This window comes from Mauremys reevesii, linkage group 23 (genome assembly GCF_016161935.1).
Source record: "Mauremys reevesii isolate NIE-2019 linkage group 23, ASM1616193v1, whole genome shotgun sequence".
Lineage (NCBI taxonomy): Eukaryota > Metazoa > Chordata > Testudines > Geoemydidae > Mauremys > Mauremys reevesii.
Genome location: NC_052645.1, coordinates 144,467 through 163,208, shown reverse-complemented (window position 1 = coordinate 163,208; position 18,742 = coordinate 144,467). Strand labels below are relative to the sequence as shown.

The 18,742-nt window shown below is 53.7% G+C and overlaps 2 non-coding genes and 1 pseudogene across 2 annotated transcripts; all 3 read right to left on the bottom strand.

Annotated features, from left to right (window-relative positions):
• Positions 1–2,256: 2,256 nt before the first annotated feature.
• On the bottom strand, positions 2,257–2,473 carry LOC120389428. The gene has a single exon (XR_005590914.1). It is a non-coding gene; the product is annotated as a small nucleolar RNA U3 (small nucleolar RNA).
• A 3,698-nt stretch (positions 2,474–6,171) lies between these two features.
• On the bottom strand, positions 6,172–6,387 carry LOC120389444. Its single transcript, XR_005590922.1, has one exon. It is a non-coding gene; the product is annotated as a small nucleolar RNA U3 (small nucleolar RNA).
• A 6,309-nt stretch (positions 6,388–12,696) lies between these two features.
• LOC120389439 lies at positions 12,697–12,889 on the bottom strand (annotated as a pseudogene).
• Between the last annotated feature and the right edge of the window lie 5,853 nt (positions 12,890–18,742).

Genomic DNA, 18,742 nt, shown 5'->3' with positions numbered 1-18,742 from the left:
CCATCCCACAGTGCACCATTGTGACCGCTCTGGACAGCAATCTGAACTCAGATGCATTGGCCAGGTTTACTGGAAAAGCCCCGCGAACGCTTGAATTTAATTTCCTGTTTGCCCAGCATGGAGCACTGATCAGCACAGGTGACCATGCAGTCCCAGAATCAAAAAAGAGCTCCAGCAGGGACTGTACGGGAGATACTGAAGCTGATCTCTGTATGGGGAGATGAATCTGGTCTATCAGAACTCCGTTACAAAAGACAAAATGCCAAAGCATTTGAAAAAATTTCCAAGGCCATGATGGACAGAAGCCACAGCAGGGACTCAACACAGTGCTGAAACTTAAGGAGCTGAGACAAGCGTACCAGAAGGCCAAAGAATGAAATGGATGCTCATGGAGGGAGGGGCAACTGAGGTCTGTAGCTATCCCACAGTTCCCGCACGCTCCAAAAACCATTTGAATTCTTGGCTGAGTTCCCAAAGCCTGAAGGGTAAAAAACATTGTCACGGGTGGTTCAGGGTATATGTCGTTGCCCCCCCTCCCCCGTGAAAGCAAAGGGAAAAAAATCATTGCTCGCCTTTTTTCAATGTCAACGTATGTCTACTGGATTCTGCTGGCAGACGCGGTGCAGCAGCATTCCCTTCCCTTCCGGACGGCAGACGGTACAGTAGGACTGGTATCTGTCATCGTCGTCCCGCGAGTGCTCCTGGCTGGCCTCAGTGAGGTCGGACAGGGATGCCAGGGCAAAAACGGGAATGACTCCCAGGTCATTCTCTTCTTTAAGCTTTGTCTCCTGGAGATTCAGTCCTGCCTGGAATATCATAGCAGCTGGAGGCTTCTCTCCCTTCCCCCCTTTGAGCTCTACTTGCAGAGGCAATAAAGTCAGTGTTGTTTCAAATTCATGCATTCTTTATTACTTCATCACACAAATGGGGGATAACGGTAGACCAGGAGAGGTGGGAGAGAAGGGAAGCAATAGGTGGGGTTGTTGCAGGGTCACCCCCTAGAATGGCATGCAGCTCATCATTTCTGCTGGATGTCTGGGGCTCTGACCTGGAGCCACCATTTGCCTGTCTGGGTCTTTAATTGGCTTACCTGATAGTCTAGACAGGACTGACTTTCCATTAGACAAAACTTAAAGAAGGGAATGACCTGGGGAGTCATTCCCATTTTTGTCCATGCACCCCCAGCTGATCTTACTGAGGCTGGCCAAGAGCACCCATGACAGCAGCTGATAGTACAGTATAACTTGTAACTGTCATTGTCAATTTGCAAAGCAGCAGACAGTACAGTGCGGCTGGCAACTATCTTTGCTAATTTGCAAAAGGCAAGGGGATGCTACTGTGTAGCACTGCAGTACCATGTCTGTCAGCACCATCCAGTAGACATACAGTGACGGTGAAAAAAGGTTGAATGGGCTCCATGGTTGCCATGCTATGGCGTCTGCCCGGGCAATCCAGGGAAAAGGGCGCAAAATGATTGTCTGCCGTTGATTTCACGGAGGGAGGATTGACTGACGACATTTACTCAGAATCACCCATGACACTGTTTTTGCCCCGTCATGCACTGGTATCTCAACCCAGAATTCCAGAAAGGGGGGGTGAGACTGCAGGAATTATGGGATAGCTACCCACAGTGCAATGCTCCGGAAATTGATACTAGCCTCAGTACATGGACACACACTGTCAAATTAATGTGTTTAGTGTGGCCACGTTCACTTGACTTTATATAATCTGTTTCCAAAAACTGGTTTCTGTAAAATCGGAATAATCCCATAGTGTAGACATACCCTGAGACAGCTTTAGAACCCTCTACCCACTATACGGCCAAGAGAGAGCTACTTTCAGATCCTGTGTGGATTGTCTGATGGGCTTGGGGCCAAGAGCAAACTGCATACCCCCTGCCAGAGCAGGAGAAGTAAAACATAGGGGCTTCCTGAAAAATGGAATGGAAGAAGAGAGAAGCGGAGAAGCAAGTGGAAAAGGAAGAGAACATGCAGACACAGGACCCTACCTAAATCCTTAAATAGGTTACAAGAAAAAAAGAGAGAGCAGCATAAAGAAATTTTAAAAAAACTTTCAGTAAGTACTGAATTAAAAACCTTTAAAATACCATTTTCACACTACCTTTACTTTTCTTCCAAATCCTATCAAATCAAATTAAGACTTGCCACTAAACAGAACTGCACAAAAACTTTAAATAAATTCAGATAACAAAAAAAACCCAAAACATTTATTTTTAAACTTGTTTTATAAGGACTAGCCACTCAGTCTGTGTTCTTTTCCTCTCAATTTCCCAAAAGGAAAGCAAGACCACTCATCAATAGGAGATAGCAAATGTATTAAAGCACCACTATCCACTCACTTCATGCTCAGAAGAGACCACTTTAACTCTTCATCGTGGTTAGCAAGGTCAGACACTTTCAACCACACTTCTCTAGTTACAAACTATAAAAATGATCCCTGAAAGTATAGTCTTAACAAAGCTGTGCTCGGCTACACACCCAGGCTAATGTGCGCAAGCTTTCTTCCCATGGTGAATGTTTTCATACAACAGGTTTCACCCCCAGAGAATTAAAGACCAAAAATCTAAAACCAGGTTCCCATTTCATTAAGCACAATTGAGACAGCTTTAGCACACTGGCCATTAGAAGATGTTTATGTCGCTATTTACAGACACACACCTCCTGATTAGCATGTGGAGCTCCTAGCAACTAATCAAACCCTCTTGCTTTGGGATACCTCTCACAGGCTCCTCCGTACCACATGACAGCCTGTCAGGCACAGACAATGCGGACAGGTCAGCCCTTTCTAGCATGCTCCGCAGCTGTTTCTCTCTGGTTTGCTCTCAAATTCATCTGCACTAGAAGTTTTTGCAGGGTTCTATGTTACCGGTGGTACCTGCACTAAGTCAGTGGCTCTCAACCTTTAGAGACACCTGTACCCCTTTCAGGAGTCTGATTTCTCTTGCATACCCCCAAGTTTTACCTCACTTAAAAACTACTGCCTTACATAATCAGATGCAATATTTATAAAAATAAATCACTTGAATATAAGTATTGTACTTACATTTCAGTGTATAGTATAGAGAACAGTATAAACAAACCAATGTATGAATTTTAATTTGTTATGAATTTGCTAGCACTTTCTATGTAGCTTGTTGTAAAACTAGGCAAATATCTAGATGAGTTGCTGTACCCCCTGGAAGACCATTGGATACCCCTGTTTGAGAACCACAGCACTAAATCACCCTTACTTTTAGAACTGGTGCCACTTGACCCAAGGCACTCTGAACCATTTCAGGGCTAGTAGACAGTGGCAACACAGCTGCACTAGGTCTGTTGTTCGTCTCTGCATAATTCCTACTTGGAAAGAAGATATCTTCTGATCTGACCCTATTTACTATTGTGAGCTGCATAGGCAACTTTCTCTGTGTTACGTGAGCAGAATCCACACACTATATACTACCTGTATGGCCCTGAGGATGCCACATCGGCCGCAGCTGTTGACTGAACCACAGGTTGAGAATCACTAGTCTATAATTTTGCAAAGTCCATTGCCACAGGCTTTTCCCCCTTGTCTGCTGTGAGACAAGAGCCCATGAAATTCATAGCAATATAAATATGAGTGAAACCACCCAAATATATTTACATAAAAACTAGACAGTCTCATTTTAAAACAAAGAAAAACACAGGCCACACAAGGAGTGGGGCAAGAGTCTCCAATGATTTATACCCTCTCCTACCCGCCATTCAGCATAAGAATTAACCTAAATGGATCATGACTATTTACATAGAGCATCTTTCTCCTACAAAGCAGAATAAGACAAAAGGTTGAGGCTGTTCCCCTTCACATTTGAGGGGGAGGGGAGAGGAGTAGAAGGATTTAGATGCTCAATCCACTTCAGATTATGAAAGAAACCAAGCAGACTAATGATTTACTCAAAACCCACCCCAGCAAAAAGAAAACCAGACTATCTGCACCTAAGCGTTATACAAGTTTCTAAATAAAGCTATTATATCTAACCTTCCTCATAACTAGATTTCTGGTACACTAAAAAACTCCTTCTTTTATTCAGTATACAAAGCCTAACCACTCAGTCTGTGCTCTCCCCTCTCCCTTTTCCAACTAGCAGTCTATACAGTAACTCCTCGCTTAACATTGTAGTTATGTTCCTGAAAAATGCGACTTTAAGTGAAACAATGTTAAGTGAATCCAATTTCCCCATAAGAATTAATGTAAATGAGGGGGTTAGGTTCCAGGGGAAAAAAATTTCACCAGACAAAAGAGTATAAGGTTTAAACAAACAATTTAATACTGATACACAGTGATGATGATTGTGAAGCTTGGTTGAGGTAGAGGAGTCAGAGGGTGGGATATTTCCCTTACTGCTAAATGATGAACTAGCAATTGGCTGAGCCCTCAAGGGTTAACTCTCTCACTCTGCAAGGCAGCAGGAATGGAGGGAGATATGCACATTTCCCTTAAGTACACTGCCTTGTTAATTAGATCAGCTTGCTGAGACCCCAGCTGCTGCAAGCTCTCTCCCTCCTGAGCCCTGCTCTATGGAAGATGGGGTAAGCAGGGCCGGCTCCAGACCCCAGCGCGGCAAGCACACGCGTGGGGCGGCCCTTTCCCAGGGGGGCGGCAGGCTGGGCCGGTGGACCTGCCGCAGTCATGCCTGCGGGAGGTCCACCAGAGCCCCGGGACGACCGGACCTGCCGCAGGCATGACTGCGGAGGGGGCGCTCGTCCCGCGGCTGCAGTAGACCTCCCGCAGGCATGACTGCGGACGGTTCGCTGGTCCCGCGGCTCGGCTGGACCTCCCGCAGGCATGACTGCGGCAGCTCAAGCGGAGCCGCCGGACCTGCGAACCGTCCGCAGCTGCGGGAGGTCCAGCCGAGCCACGCGGGACCAGCGGTCCCTCTGCAGTCATGCCCGCGGGAGGTCCGCTGCTCCCGCGGCGCCTCCCGCGCATGACTGCTTGGGACGGCCAAAAAGGTAGAGCCGCCCCTGGGGGTAAGCAGGGTGCAGGAGCAGGGGGACACCCTATTAGCCCCCCCTCTTCCTTCCCTCCCCCTGGCACAGCAAGCAGGAGTCTCAGGGAGCAACTCCAAGGCAGAGGGCAGGAGCAGCACATGGCAGTGGGGGGAGGGACACAGCTGAACTGGAGACAGCTGCAGCACAGGGAAGGTAGGGGAGTGGGGAGCTGATAGGGGGCTGCCGGTCCACCCTGGTTCCAAGCCCCCACCAGCTAGCTGCAACAGGCTGCTCTTCCTGCAAGCAGTAGACAAAGCAGGGGGCTGCCAAACAACATTAGAAGGGAGTATTACACAACTTTAAATAAGCATTTTCCCTAACTGATCAGCAACATAACGAAACGTTAACCAGGACGACTTTAAGTGAGGAGTTACTGTAGGAGGGTTTAGGTCAGCTCAGCTACGTCTCTCAGGGTGTGGATTTTTCATTTACCTCAGACAGAAAAAAAAAGTAACAGAAAAGAGAAGAAATAAGATGGGAAGAAAAACACCCAGTGGGGCATGGGAGATGTTGACATATGCAAATCCCTCATGTAAACCCCTCCCCCCCATGCCCTTCATTGTCTCCTCCACCCATTCCAGGGTTCCCCAGTCTTTCTCCACAGCAGGGGTTCTGTGTGTTTGATTCCACCCATAGCAAGGTCCTCCATTCTCCCCAATGGCAGGGGCTCTGTGTGAGCCGCTTTTCTCCCCATTCCACCCTCTACCCACTATACGGCCAGGAGACAGCAACTCTCAGATCCTGTGTGGATCATCTGATGTGCTTGGGGCCAAGAGAAAACTGCATACCCCCTGCCAGAGCAGTAGGAGTAAAAATAGGGGCTTCCAGAAAAATGGGAAGGGAAGAAAAGAAAAGCAGAGAAGAAAGTGGGAAAGGAAGAGCACGTGCAGACACAGGACCCTACCTAAATTCTGACATAGATTACAAGAGAAAAAGATACAGCAGCATAAAGGAATTGTAAAAAATTTCGGTAAGAAGTGAATTAGAAACCTTTAAAACACCCATTTTTAAGACTTGCTTCTTTTCCAAATTCTATCAAAACAAATTAAGATTTGCCATTAATCAGACAATCAGCAAAAACTAAATTAATAACAGAAAAATCCCAAAACATGTTTTTAAATTAGCTTCACAGGGTCTAACCACTCGCTCAATGTTTTCTTCTTTTTAACTTCCCAAAAATGGAAACAAGAACGGTCATCAACAAAAGACAGCAAGTGCATAAAAACAACATGGCCCACGAACTTCACACTTAAAAAAGACACCGTAAGTTCTTCTGGTGTTCATCAAAATCAGAAACTTTCAAACATATTTCTACAGTCAGAAACTATAGTAATGATCTGATCACTGAAAACTACAGTGCTAACAACCACCGGGCTACACACCCAGGGCTAATGCGCACACGCTTTACACCACGGTGAGTGTTTTCATACAGCGGGTTTCACCCCCTGGGAACTAAAGGACACAAATCTAAAGCCAGGTCCCCATGCCATGAAGCACACTCGAGGCAGCTTTAGCCCACTGGCCATTAGAAGAGGTTTATGTCGCTATTTACAGAAACACGCCTCCTCATTAGCATGCGGAGCTCCTACCGACCAATCAAACCCTCTTGCTGTTACTGCCCGAACCGGCCCCGCCTCTCACCGGCTCTGCTCTGCCACGTGCCGGTGCCGCGCCCGTGTCCCCGCAGGCGGAGCCCGGCCCGGCGCAGCTCTGCCCGCCCGGGGCTGCAGCTGGTTCGCTCCGGTTCCCGGCACTAGAGACTCCGCGTGTCACGTGACCGGGGGCAGGCGCCGCCTCTGGCTGCTCCGAGACTGGAGCATCCCGGGGGGGGGAACCAGATGGGTCATTAGTGCCCAGCAGCAGCCCCGCCCCCTCCACTCCTCGCGCTCCCCCAGCGCCTCCTGCCCGCTGACAGGGGGGGAGGGAGAGGAGCTGAATGTGGGAGTGGGGCGTTGGGGAAAGGGGGGGCGGGGCCTGGGAGGAGCCGGGGGAGGGGGGCAGCCCCCCAGCATAGTGGAAACTCGGTGCCCCTCAGGGCCGGCTCCAGACCCCAGCGCGCCAAGCAGGCGCGTGGGGCGGCCCTTTCCCGGGGGGGCGGCATTTGGCTCCGGCGGACCTTCCGTAGGCATGCCCGCGGCGGGTCCCCTCTTCCGCGGCTCGGTTGAGCTCCCTAGGCATGCCCGCGGCGGGTCCCCTCTTCCGCGGCTCGGTTGAGCTCCCGCAGGCATGCCCGGCGGGTCCCCTCTTCCCGCGGCTCCGGTTGAGCTCCCGTAGGCATGACTGCGGCGGGTCCCCTCTTCCCGCGGCTCCGGTTGAGCTCCCTAGGCATGCCCGCGGCGGGTCCCCTCTTCCGCGGCTCGGTTGAGCTCCCGCAGGCATGCCCGCGGCGGGTCCCCTCTTCCCGCGGCTCGGTTGAGCTCCCTAGGCATGCCCGCGGCGGGTCCCCTCTTCCCGCGGCTCGGTTGAGCTCCGCAGGCATGCCCGCGCGGGTCCCCTCTTCCCGCGGCTCCGGTTGAGCTCCCGTAGGCATGCCCGCGGCGGGTCCCCTCTTCCCGCGGCTCCGGTTGAGCTGCCGTAGGCATGCCCGGCGGGTCCCCTCTTCCGCGGCTCGGTTGAGCTCCCGTAGGCATGCCCGTGGCGGGTCCCCTCTTCCCGCGGCTCGGTTGAGCTCCGCAGGCATGCCCGCGCGGGTCCCCTCTTCCTGCGGCTCGGTTGAGCTCCCGTAGGCATGCCCGCGGGTCCCCTCTTCCCGCGGCTCCGGTTGAGCTCCGTAGGCATGCCCGCGGCGGGTCCCCTCTTCCCGCGGCTCCGGTTGAGCTTCCGTAGGCATGCCTGCGGCGGGTCCCCTCTTCCCGCGGTTCCGGTTGAGCTCCCGTAGGCATGCCCGCGGCGGGTCCCCTCTTCCCGCGGCTCCGGTTGAGCTTCCGTAGGCATGACTGCGGCGGGTCCCCTCTTCCCGCGGCTCCGGTTGAGCTCCCGTAGGCATGCCCGTGGCGGGTCCCCTCTTCCCGCGGCTCCGGTTGAGCTCCCGCAGGCATGCCCGCGGCGGGTACCCTCTTCCCGAGGCTCCGGTTGAGTTCCCGTAGGCATGCCCGTGGCGGGTCCCCTCTTCCCGCGGCTCCGGTTGAGCTCCCGCAGGCATGCCCGCGGCGGGTCCCCTCTTCCCGCGGCTCCGGTTGAGCTCCCCTAGGCATGCCCGCGGCGGGTCCCCTCTTCCCGCGGCTCCGGTTGAGCTCCCGTAGGCATGCCCGCGGCGGGTCCCCTCTTCCCGCGGCCCGGTTGAGCTCCCTAGGCATGCCCGCGCGGGTCCCCTCTTCCCGCGGCTCCGGTTGAGCTCCCGTAGGCATGACTGCGGCGGGTCCCCTCTTCCCGCGGCTCCGGTTGAGCTCCCGTAGGCATGCCCGCGGCGGGTCCCCTCTTCCCGCGGCTCCGGTTGAGCTCCCGTAGGCATGCCCGCGGCGGGTCCCCTCTTCCCGCGGCTCCGGTTGAGCTCCCGTAGGCATGCCCGCGGCGGGTCCCCTCTTCCCGCGGCTCGGTTGAGCTCCGTAGGCATGCCCGCGCGGGTCCCCTCTTCCCGCTCCGGTTGAGCTTCCGTAGGCATGCCTGCGGCGGGTCCCCTCTTCCCGCGGCTCCGGTTGAGCTCCCGTAGGCATGCCCGTGGCGGGTCCCCTCTTCCCGCGGCTCCGGTTGAGCTGCCGCAGGCATGCCCGCGGGTCCCCTCTTCCCGCGGCCCGGTTGAGCTCCCGTGAGGCATGCCCGCGGCGGGTCCCCTCTTCCCGCGGCCCGGTTGAGCTCCCCTAGGCATGCCCGCGGCGGGTCCCCTCTTCCCGCGGCTCCGGTTGAGCTCCCCTAGGCATGCCCGCGGCGGGTCCCCTCTTCCCGCGGCTCCGGTTGAGCTCCCGTAGGCATGACTGCGGCGGGTCCCCTCTTCCCGCGGCTCCGGTTGAGCTCCCCTAGGCATGCCTGCGGCGGGTCCCCTCTTCCCGCGGCTCCGGTTGAGCTCCCGCAGGCATGCCCGTGGCGGGTCCCCTCTTCCCGCGGCTCCGGTTGAGCTCCCCTAGGCATGCCCGCGGCGGGTCCCCTCTTCCCGCGGCTCCGGTTGAGCTCCCGTAGGCATGCCCGCGGCGGGTCCCCTCTTCCCGCGGCTCCGGTTGAGCTCCCCTAGGCATGCCCGCGGCGGGTCCCCTCTTCCCGCGGCTCCGGTTGAGCTCCCGTAGGCATGCCCGCGGCGGGTCCCCTCTTCCCGCGGCTCCGGTTGAGCTCCCGTAGGCATGCCCGCGGCGGGGCCCCTCGTCCCGCGGCCCGGTTGAGCTCCGTAGGCATGCCCGCGGCGGGTCCCCTCTTCCCGCGGCTCCGGTTGAGCTCCCGTAGGCATGCCCGCGGCGGGTCCCCTCTTCCCGCGGCTCCGGTTGAGCTCCCGTAGGCATGCCCGCGGCGGGTCCCCTCTTCCCGCGGCTCCGGTTGAGCTCCCGTAGGCATGCCCGCGGGTCCCCTCTTCCCGCGCCCGGTTGAGCTCCCGAGGCATGCCCGCGCGGGTCCCCTCTTCCCGCGGCCCGGTTGAGCTCCCTAGGCATGCCCGCGCGGGTCCCCTCTTCCCGCGGCCCGGTTGAGCTCCCTAGGCATGCCCGCGCGGGTCCCCTCTTCCCGCGGCCCGGTTGAGCTCCCGTAGGCATGACTGCGCGGGTCCCCTCTTCCCGCGGCCCGGTTGAGCTCCCTAGGCATGCCTGCGGCGGGTCCCCTCTTCCCGCGGCTCGGTTGAGCTCCCGCAGGCATGCCCGTGGCGGGTCCCCTCTTCCCGCGGCCCGGTTGAGCTCCCTAGCCATGCCCGCGCGGGTCCCCTCTTCCCGCGCCCGGTTGAGCTCCCTAGGCATGCCCGCGCGGGTCCCCTCTTCCCGCGGCCCGGTTGAGCTCCCCTAGGCATGCCCGCGCGGGTCCCCTCTTCCCGCGCCCGGTTGAGCTCCCAGGCATGACTGCGCGGGTCCCCTCTTCCCGCGGCTCGGTTGAGCTCCGTAGGCATGCCCGCGCGGGTCCCCTCTTCCCGCGGCCCGGTTGAGCTCCGTAGGCATGCCTGCGGCGGGTCCCCTCTTCCCGCGGTTCCGGTTGAGCTCCGTAGGCATGCCCGCGGCGGGTCCCCTCTTCCCGCGGCTCCGGTTGAGCTTCCGTAGGCATGCCCGCGGCGGGTCCCCTCTTCCTGCGGCTCCGGTTGAGCTCCCGTAGGCATGCCCGTGGCGGGTCCCCTCTTCCCGCGGCTCCGGTTGAGCTCCCGCAGGCATGCCCGCGGCGGGTCCCCTCTTCCCGCGGCTCCGGTTGAGCTCCCGTAGGCATGCCCGTGGCGGGTCCCCTCTTCCCGCGGCTCCGGTTGAGCTCCCGCAGGCATGCCCGCGGCGGGTCCCCTCTCCCCGCGGCACCGGTTGAGCTCCCGGACGCCTGCCCGCGGCGGGTCCCCTCTTCCCGCGGCTCCGGTTGAGCTCCCGAAGGCATGCCTGCGGCGGGGCCCCTCTTCCCGCTGCCCGTTGAGCTCCCGTAGGCATGCCCGCGGCGGGTACCCTCTTCCCGCGGCTCCGGTTGAGCTCCCGTAGGCATGCCTGCGGCGGGTCCCCTCTTCCCGCGGCTCCGGGTGAGCTCCCGTAGGCATGCCTGCCGCAGCTCAACTGGAGCCGCGGGACCACGGCACCCGCCGCGGGACCGGGGAAGGACGGCGCAGCGCACCGCGCTGCTTTGGGCGGCCTAATTTATAGAGCCGCCCCTGATGCCCCTACATCGTACTAGTGCAACCGCAACCATTTACATGCTGCAAAGCGGAGGCCGAGCAGCGGGATTTGGTTCAATTGCTGCTCTCAGCACAAGTCCTCAACGCCGGGCACGGTGTATTCAGGAGACAGCAAGTCTCTAGTTCTGCAAGTATATCGCCACGATTTCCCCCCTTGAAACAGCAGCACCCAGAATTCATAGCGATCTAAATATCAATAACTGTCAGTGAGCCCAGCCAAATAGTCCTGAATGAAAGTTAGAGAGAGCTGGCATCGGAGTCAGGTGCTGGACATGTTCGCCTTCCTGGAGAGTGTTCGGTAACCATCTGTAGAGGTGTAACAGGTATTTAACTACACTCTCTTTCTCCTGAAAAGTGGGAAAAGGCAAAGGCTTAAAACTGCCTGTAGGAGAATTTTCAAAGCCATACAAGTGATCTGGACACTCAATTCCCACTGATTTCTAAACTGGTTTTCAAAATCCCTCACCACAAACAAATAAAAAGAAAGGCTGAGTGAGCAAACCCCTCACAACACATAGAAAAACTAAGTATTCTATAGATTTAGAAACAAAACCAGCTGTTATAAACTTCCCAAAGCATAATTTAAAAAGTCCTATTTTAAAGCTTTTGCATTCATTGGTTTAATACAACCCCCCCACCCCCAAGTCTATGCTGTCTCCCGCCTGCTTCTCTAGCGGGAAGAAGCAGCGGGCATCAGCGCCAGACAGCAGCTGCATTCTAGCAATCCCGCCTATTCGGTGCCTGATTGGAAGAAAACATGGTAAAAATCATCCTCCAACAATCCCTTTCGGAAGCACGTCTCTAGCTAAGCGCCAGCCATTTCTCCTGCAAAGACACCCTCCCTGCTGCCAATCCCCGGCTACCCTGATTAACGTCGTAATGACTCGTTTTTTAAAACAAGTGGTCACGAAAGAAAATGGATCGTACCTTTTGCAAACAGCTTTTTTTGTCAGCAGATGGCCACGTTCTTCACAGCAGTGGGGGGAGCACACTTTGTAGTTTGTACAGGTCGAGTTTATTGCCCGCCCCAGAGGCTCCTAGCACCCCTCAATTCACTCCTACAAGCTCCCTATGTGCCCTCTCCCATCCCACTCTTTTTAGGGACTCCCTGAAATTCCCCCAATCTCATCCCTTACCAGAGAATCTCTGCACCCTTATTCTCCCCATACCAAGTTCCCCACACTTCTTCCCACACCAAAGGCTCAGTTCACACCCCCATTCCCACTTCCCCATGGCAGGGACTCTGTGTTCCCTCTATTCCCCCATGCTGGGGTCTTTGTGTACTCCCCATGTAGGGATTGTGTGCACCCCTATTTGCCTCTTCTCCCCCATTCCTCCCTCCTTCCCAAGTCAAGCTCTCCCAGTCCCCTTACCTGCCAGGGGTTCTGTGGGTCCCATTTTCTCCTCCCCCACTTCCACCCTACAGCCTGTACTAAGGGCTCAGAGAGGCTCTCAGAAAGTTGCATACCAACGAACTGGCAGAGCATTAGGGGTAGAAATAGGGGCTACTCGAAATGGGGGAGAGGGTGGAGAAAAGAAGAAAAAGTGGAAAGTGGAGAGAACTTGCAGAATTAATATCCATGAGCCTATAACTTTAAACTAGAACGAGGGAGGACAAAAGAGAGGGACACTGCATAAAAAGGTGGACTTAGAAGTTCAAGCAATTAGAAGTTCAATTAAGCAACTGTTTAAATAAAAACTGTTGTATTTTACACTGCATTTTCTTCTTCATGCTATTGGAAAACTCGCTGAAAAACACCCACATCCTCTCACAATACAGAAGTAATAATATTAGTTACAATCACTACATCCCTTCTCTATATATACACATCAGAAACAAAAATTAAACACCAACTTCAAAAAAATGTGTTTTAATGTAGTTTATACAGACTAATCACTCAGTCTGTGTTCTTTCCCTTCTACTTCCCCAGAGGGAAGAAAGAAAAATCATCAATAACAGACAACAACTGCATCAAAGCAATACTGCTTACTCGCTTTAAACTCAAGAAAAAGTACTTTAACTCATCCTCCTACTTTGGGAGACCAATCACTTTGTGTTAAAACAACCCTCCACGGCTATAGTCTAACGTCTAAAGTGCCTATATTTAGTGGTTACAGTGTGTAATTTAATTAATCAAATCTCCCTATGATCACAGAGACAGCCAGACTGACAAACAGCACCTTGTATGCATGTCTCATTGTGGCACCTAACATATGAAGAAACTTTTTTAAATGCCTCTTTAGCTTCTGTTACAAACGTCTTCCCGAATTTCACCAATCACTTCTTCTAACTACCAGAGGAACACCCCTTCAGCCAATCAGATATTTCTTCCATAGCTGGTACTCATAGAGGCGGGACTAACAAACTGGAACTGGCTACGTAGGAATGACGCATCAGAACAGTTACGTACAAGCAGCAGCATTGCAAGAGCTGAAGGTGCTGACGTGCTTCAGAAGAGAAGTACGCAGTAAGCAATCCGCTCTTAAAGCAATGACGTCTGTTCCCCAGAGATCCCCCTTAGGCCTGCTCTACACTACGCGTTTATACCAAATTTAGCGTTAAACCGAATTAACCCTGCACCCTTCCACACACCGAAGCCCTTTACCCCCAGTCGGGGCTATTGCAGATTGTGTATTCCTTACGCCACCCGATCTTAAACCGGCTGCCCAGCTCCCAATGGGGTCCAAACCCCAAATAGATCCCTTTTACCCTGTATAAGCTGTAAACTCCTGTTACAGGGCAGCTGCCTAGCAGCCTGCACAGCTGCCTGCCAGTGCGAGAGCGCGTAAGGCACTAATCTGGATAGTGGCGGCTGGGTGGCAAGCAAGTTAAAAGCCAGCAGAGTGGTACAGTGGGTGTGTGCTGGGCCCCTAACCCAGAGGTCGATGGATCGGAACCATCCTCTGCTAGGCGTGTGCTTGTTTCTTTTCCCTCTGGGCCTTCCAGCGAGCCGGTGACCAGCAGAGCCCCAAGAGCCTAGGCCATGAGGCAAGAAGTGGCTGAGGCGAAGTGGCGGCCTGCCAAGGAGCTCCCCGGCACCTCTGGCTGCCTGGGCTGAAGGCAAGAGGCAGGCCTGGGCGTGGCAAGGGCCTCCTGTCCCGGAATGAGGCTGCAGTGCTTCCTGGTCCCCTTTTCCCACCCACACCGGCAGGCGGCTGCTGCAGGAGAACACGAGGGAGGCTCTCGGGGCGCTGGGCAGTGCTGTGTGTGTGGCTGTCAGGGGAAAGAGCCGAGGCTCCCGACTCGACCTGCCATTGACTCGCGTGGCTCTGCGCGGCCGTCAGCCGGGGTGGGCCAGGCCGCGGACGTGACTCAGGCTTGGGCTGCATGGCCGTGCTTTCCTGACGAGGCATGAGGCAGGCCAAGAGCTTTGCACAGCGTACAGGGAAGTGGGAGGGAGGCGTCTTTGAGCCGGCCTGTCTCCTCCGCTTCTCCCTCACTGCTTGGGCAGAGGCGGGAAGGGAGCGAAATGTTCCCGGCTGAAAGTTTTTGTGCTCGGCTTTGAGGATTAAGCCTGAGCCTCCGGCATGGCTGCTGGGAGATGGGTTTCTGAATGGCATCCAGCCCGCTCTTCGGGCCACCAGCTGAAAGCACTGAGGCCAAGAGGCAGCAAAACAGGACCTTTGAGGCTACCCATAAGCCTCAGGGAAGCAAGGAAACAGGATGGGCTTATCACAGTCCCTGGGTGGGCTCAAACCACCAGCCTTTTAATTAACAGCCAAACACACTGACCCATTGCGCCACAGCGACACAGACAGGTAAGGCTGTATTGAGCACAAAAGCCAGGAATCAGCTCAGGGTACGGTATAGCACACGCAGGCAGTGGTTAGACAAGCAACAGCAAGGAACTGGACTGGTATGGAGTGAAAGTTCTGTGGGAAGGAACCGAAAAGAGCATTGGGGCTGCGGAATAGTGCTTGCATACACCTTCTTTGGCCTGTTTTCCTATTAGAGTTAGCAGTGAGAGATTGTTAGTCACAGGTCAGTGGGTGGGTTTGTGCAAACTAGGAGTGTACAGGGAACTGTCTTTGAACTGAAGGAAGGAGAGAAACCAGCAAGAGGAAGGAGGCTAAAAGACTTCTCTGGCTTTGAACAGAATTGTGCCTTAATAGTTCTTGCTTTGAAGTTCTCCATTGGCGTCATTTCTGTGAAGTGATCCTCACTTAGAGTTACCTAGTTCTCAAAGTCATGTGAATGGTGTTTGGTGCGTGTCTGGGAGCTCGTCATGGCGAGGTAAAAAGCGGTGGGGGCAGAGGGGCTGTGTAACATCCAAAGGTGTCAGCAGTGATGCTTGGCTCTTTAGAGCTTAGATCAAAGGGTATATTCCCACTGACTTGGGGGGTGATAATAATTGGTCTATTGGGCTTTGATTTATTGTGTCTTGTTTAGATGTAATAAATCAGTACCTGAATATATTTCAGTTGACCCTTGATCAAAGGGTATATTCACACTCTCCACTGGGTTGGTGGGTGACAATTGATTGCTTGGGCTTTGGTTTGTTGTGTTTTGTCTGGATGTAATAAATCAATCCCCAAATGTGCTTTTGTTGACTCTGAAACTTTACTAGGGTAAGAGGTGGAAATGGAGTGGATGAGGGAGCCACAGCTGTCAATCCTGTGCTGTGAGAACAGGAGATAATCCAAAATAAGATATATCAACTTCAGCTACACTATTCCTGTAGCTGAAGTTGTGTATCTTACATTGACACCCCCTTGCCCCAGTGTAGACCAGTCCAAAGTGTAAGTAGTCTCTTAATCTATCCAAGGCTGTGATCAAGTGTCTTGGGGTCTATCTACACTATGAAATTAGGTCACATTTATAGAAGTTAGTTTTTTAGAAATTGTTTTTATACAGTTGATTGTGTGTGTCCCAACACAAAGTGCTCTAAGTGCATTAAGTCAGTGGACTGCATCCACAGTACCGAGGCGAGCATTGACTTCCGGAGCATTGCAAATTGGGTAGCTGTGGGTAGCTACCCCACAGTTCCTGCAGTCTCCGCCGTCCATTGGGATTCTGGGTTGATATCCCAATGCCTGATAAGGCAAAAACAGTGTTGTGGGTGATTCTGGGTACATGTCATCAGATCCCCCTCTCCCTCCCTCCCTCCCTCCCTCCCTCCATGAAAGCAACAGCAGACAATCATTTCACACCTTTTTTCCTGGGTTACCTGAGCAGACGCCATACCACGGCAAGCATGGAGCCCGCTCAGCTCACCATCACCGTCAGTCTCCTGGATTCTGGCAGACATGGGACTGCATTGCTACACAGCAACAACTTGTTGCCTTTTAGCAGCAGATGTGTGTTATGATTAGTAGCCATCATCATTCCTTCTTCTTCTCTTTCTAGGTGCTCTTTTAGCCAATCTCAGTGAAATCAGTTGGGGTGCCTGGGCAGACAAAGGAGTGACTCAGCCAGGTCATTCTCATCTTCTACCAAGCACCTAGAAGATGATGATGACTAAGGCCTGGTCTACACTAGGACTTTAAATTGAATTTAGCAGTGTTAATTTGAATTAACTGTGCACCCGTTCACACCAGGAAGCCATTTAATTTGACCTAGAGGGCTCTTTAGTTTGAATTCGGTACTCCACCCCGACGAGGGGAGTAGTGCTAAATTCGACATGGCTAGCTCGGATTAGGCTAGGTGTGGCTGCAAATCGAACTTAGTAGCTCCGGGAGCTATCCCACACTGCACCACTCTGTTGACGCTCTGGACAGCAGTCCGAGCTTGGATGCTCTGACCAGCCACACAGGAAAAGTCCCAGGAAAATTTGAATTCCTTTTCCTGTCTGGACAGTTAGAATCTCATTTTGTGATTGGACATCGGGGCGAGCTCAGCAGCACCGGCAGCAATGCAGAGCTCTCCAGCAGAGGAGTTCATGTAATCTCTGAATAGAAAGAGGGACCCAGCATAGACTGACCGGGAACTCTTGGATCTGATCGGTGTGTGGGGCGAGGAGTCTGTGCTCTCGGAGCTGCGCTCCAACAAACGGAATGCAAAGACCTACGAGAAGGTCTCCAAAGCCATGATACAGACAGAGGATACAGCCGGGATGCAACACAGCGCTGCGTGAAAATCAATGACCACAGACAAGGCTACCAAAAAATCAAAGCGGCAAACGGACGCTATGGAGCCTGCCACCACTGCCCCACCAGTGACCATGGACTCTGACGATGGGACACTGTCGACGGCCAGTTCCTCGACAATGTTTGCGGATGGGGAAGATGAGGAAGGGTTTGTGGAGGACGAGGCAGGCGACAGCGCTTACAACGCTGGTTTCCCCGACAGCCAGGATCTCTTCATCACTGTCACGGAGATCCCCTACCAACCCTCCCTGGCCATTAACCCGGATCCTGAATCAGGGGAAGGATCACTCGGTAAGTGCTTTAACCATGTAAACTTTTATTCTTAATATAACAGGAATCTGAAGTATGTGAAAAGGAGGTCTCTCTATATATGGGGATAGAACAGAAATCCTCCTGGGAGATCTCCACGAAGCTCTCCTGGAGGTAATCGAAAAGCCTCCGCAGGAGGTTCCTGGGGAGAGCTGCCTTATTGGGTGCTCCGTGGTAGCACACTTTTCCGTGCGAGGCTTTCATGAGGTACTCAGGGAGCATTGCCTCCCCGAGCACGGCTGCATAGGGCCCTGGTTTGTGCTGGCTTTCACGCAGCATGCGCTCTCTATCTCCTTCAGTGACCATCCTCAGGGTGATCTCGCTCGGAGAGTCCTGCATCTAATTAGGGGAATTACTGTAATGTTACGCCTGGTCCAAAGTATTTTTCAAAAAACTCCGGACAGACGGCATAGCACAGACTCAGCACGCTGCTGCGTGACGAGCGTAACGGAAAGCCAAAGAATCAAATGGATGCTCATGGAGGGAGGGGGGACTGAGGACGCAAGGTATCCCACAGTTCCTGCTGTCTCCGAAAAGCATTTGCATTCTTGGCTGAGATCGAAATGCTTCTAGGGTCAAACACAGTGTCCGCGGTGGGTCAGGGCATAGCTCGGCAATTTACGCACCCCCCCCCCCCAGAAGTGAAAGGGAAAACAATCCTCTGTTGATGCTTTTACATGTCACCGTATCTTTACTGAATGCTGAAGATAGACGGGATGCTGCAGCACTAAACACTGACATCCTCACTCCCTCCCCCCTTGCCATGGGTGACTGATGGTACAATATGACTGATATCCATCATCATCATCATCATCATCATCAGCCTATTGGCACATGGGGCAGTGCAAAAGGACTGGTAACCATGCGTACTAGCATCAGTGAGATCAATCAAGGGCGCCTGGCCCTAATTTTTCCTGGTAGATGGTGCAGTATGGCTGGTAACCGTCCTCATCATAGCAACAGGGGGCTGAGCTTCATCAGCCCCCACCCTTCATGTGTAAAGAAAAGATTCAATTGCCCCTGGACTAGTAGCAGGATGCTGGGCTCCTCTCCTCCACACCCCTTAATGTCCTATCTGGACTATCGTAGCAACTGGAGGCTGCCTTCCACTCATTTCTCACTAACAAGGCACTGTGTCTTATTCCTGCATTCTTTAGTACTTCATCACACAAGTGGGGGGACAATGCTATGGTAGCCCAGGAAGGCTGGGGGAAGAATGAAATGAACAGGTGGGGTTGTTGCAGGAGCACCCCCTGTGAATAGCATTCAGCTCATAATCTATGCAGGATCTGACACAGAGCAGCTGTGCTCTCTGGTTCTATGATACAGTGGTTCTCTAGTACACTTGCCCATATTCTAGGCAGGCCTGATTCTATTTTTACATACCAAAAAGGAGAAATTGACTCAGGGAATCATTCCCAATTTTGGCTTTTGTGCCCCTGGCTAAGAGCAGCCAGGGGCACTTATGACAGCAGCAAATGGTGCAGTGCAAAAAGACTGGTAACCACACCCATCTTATTACCAATTTATGGTATGGTATGAT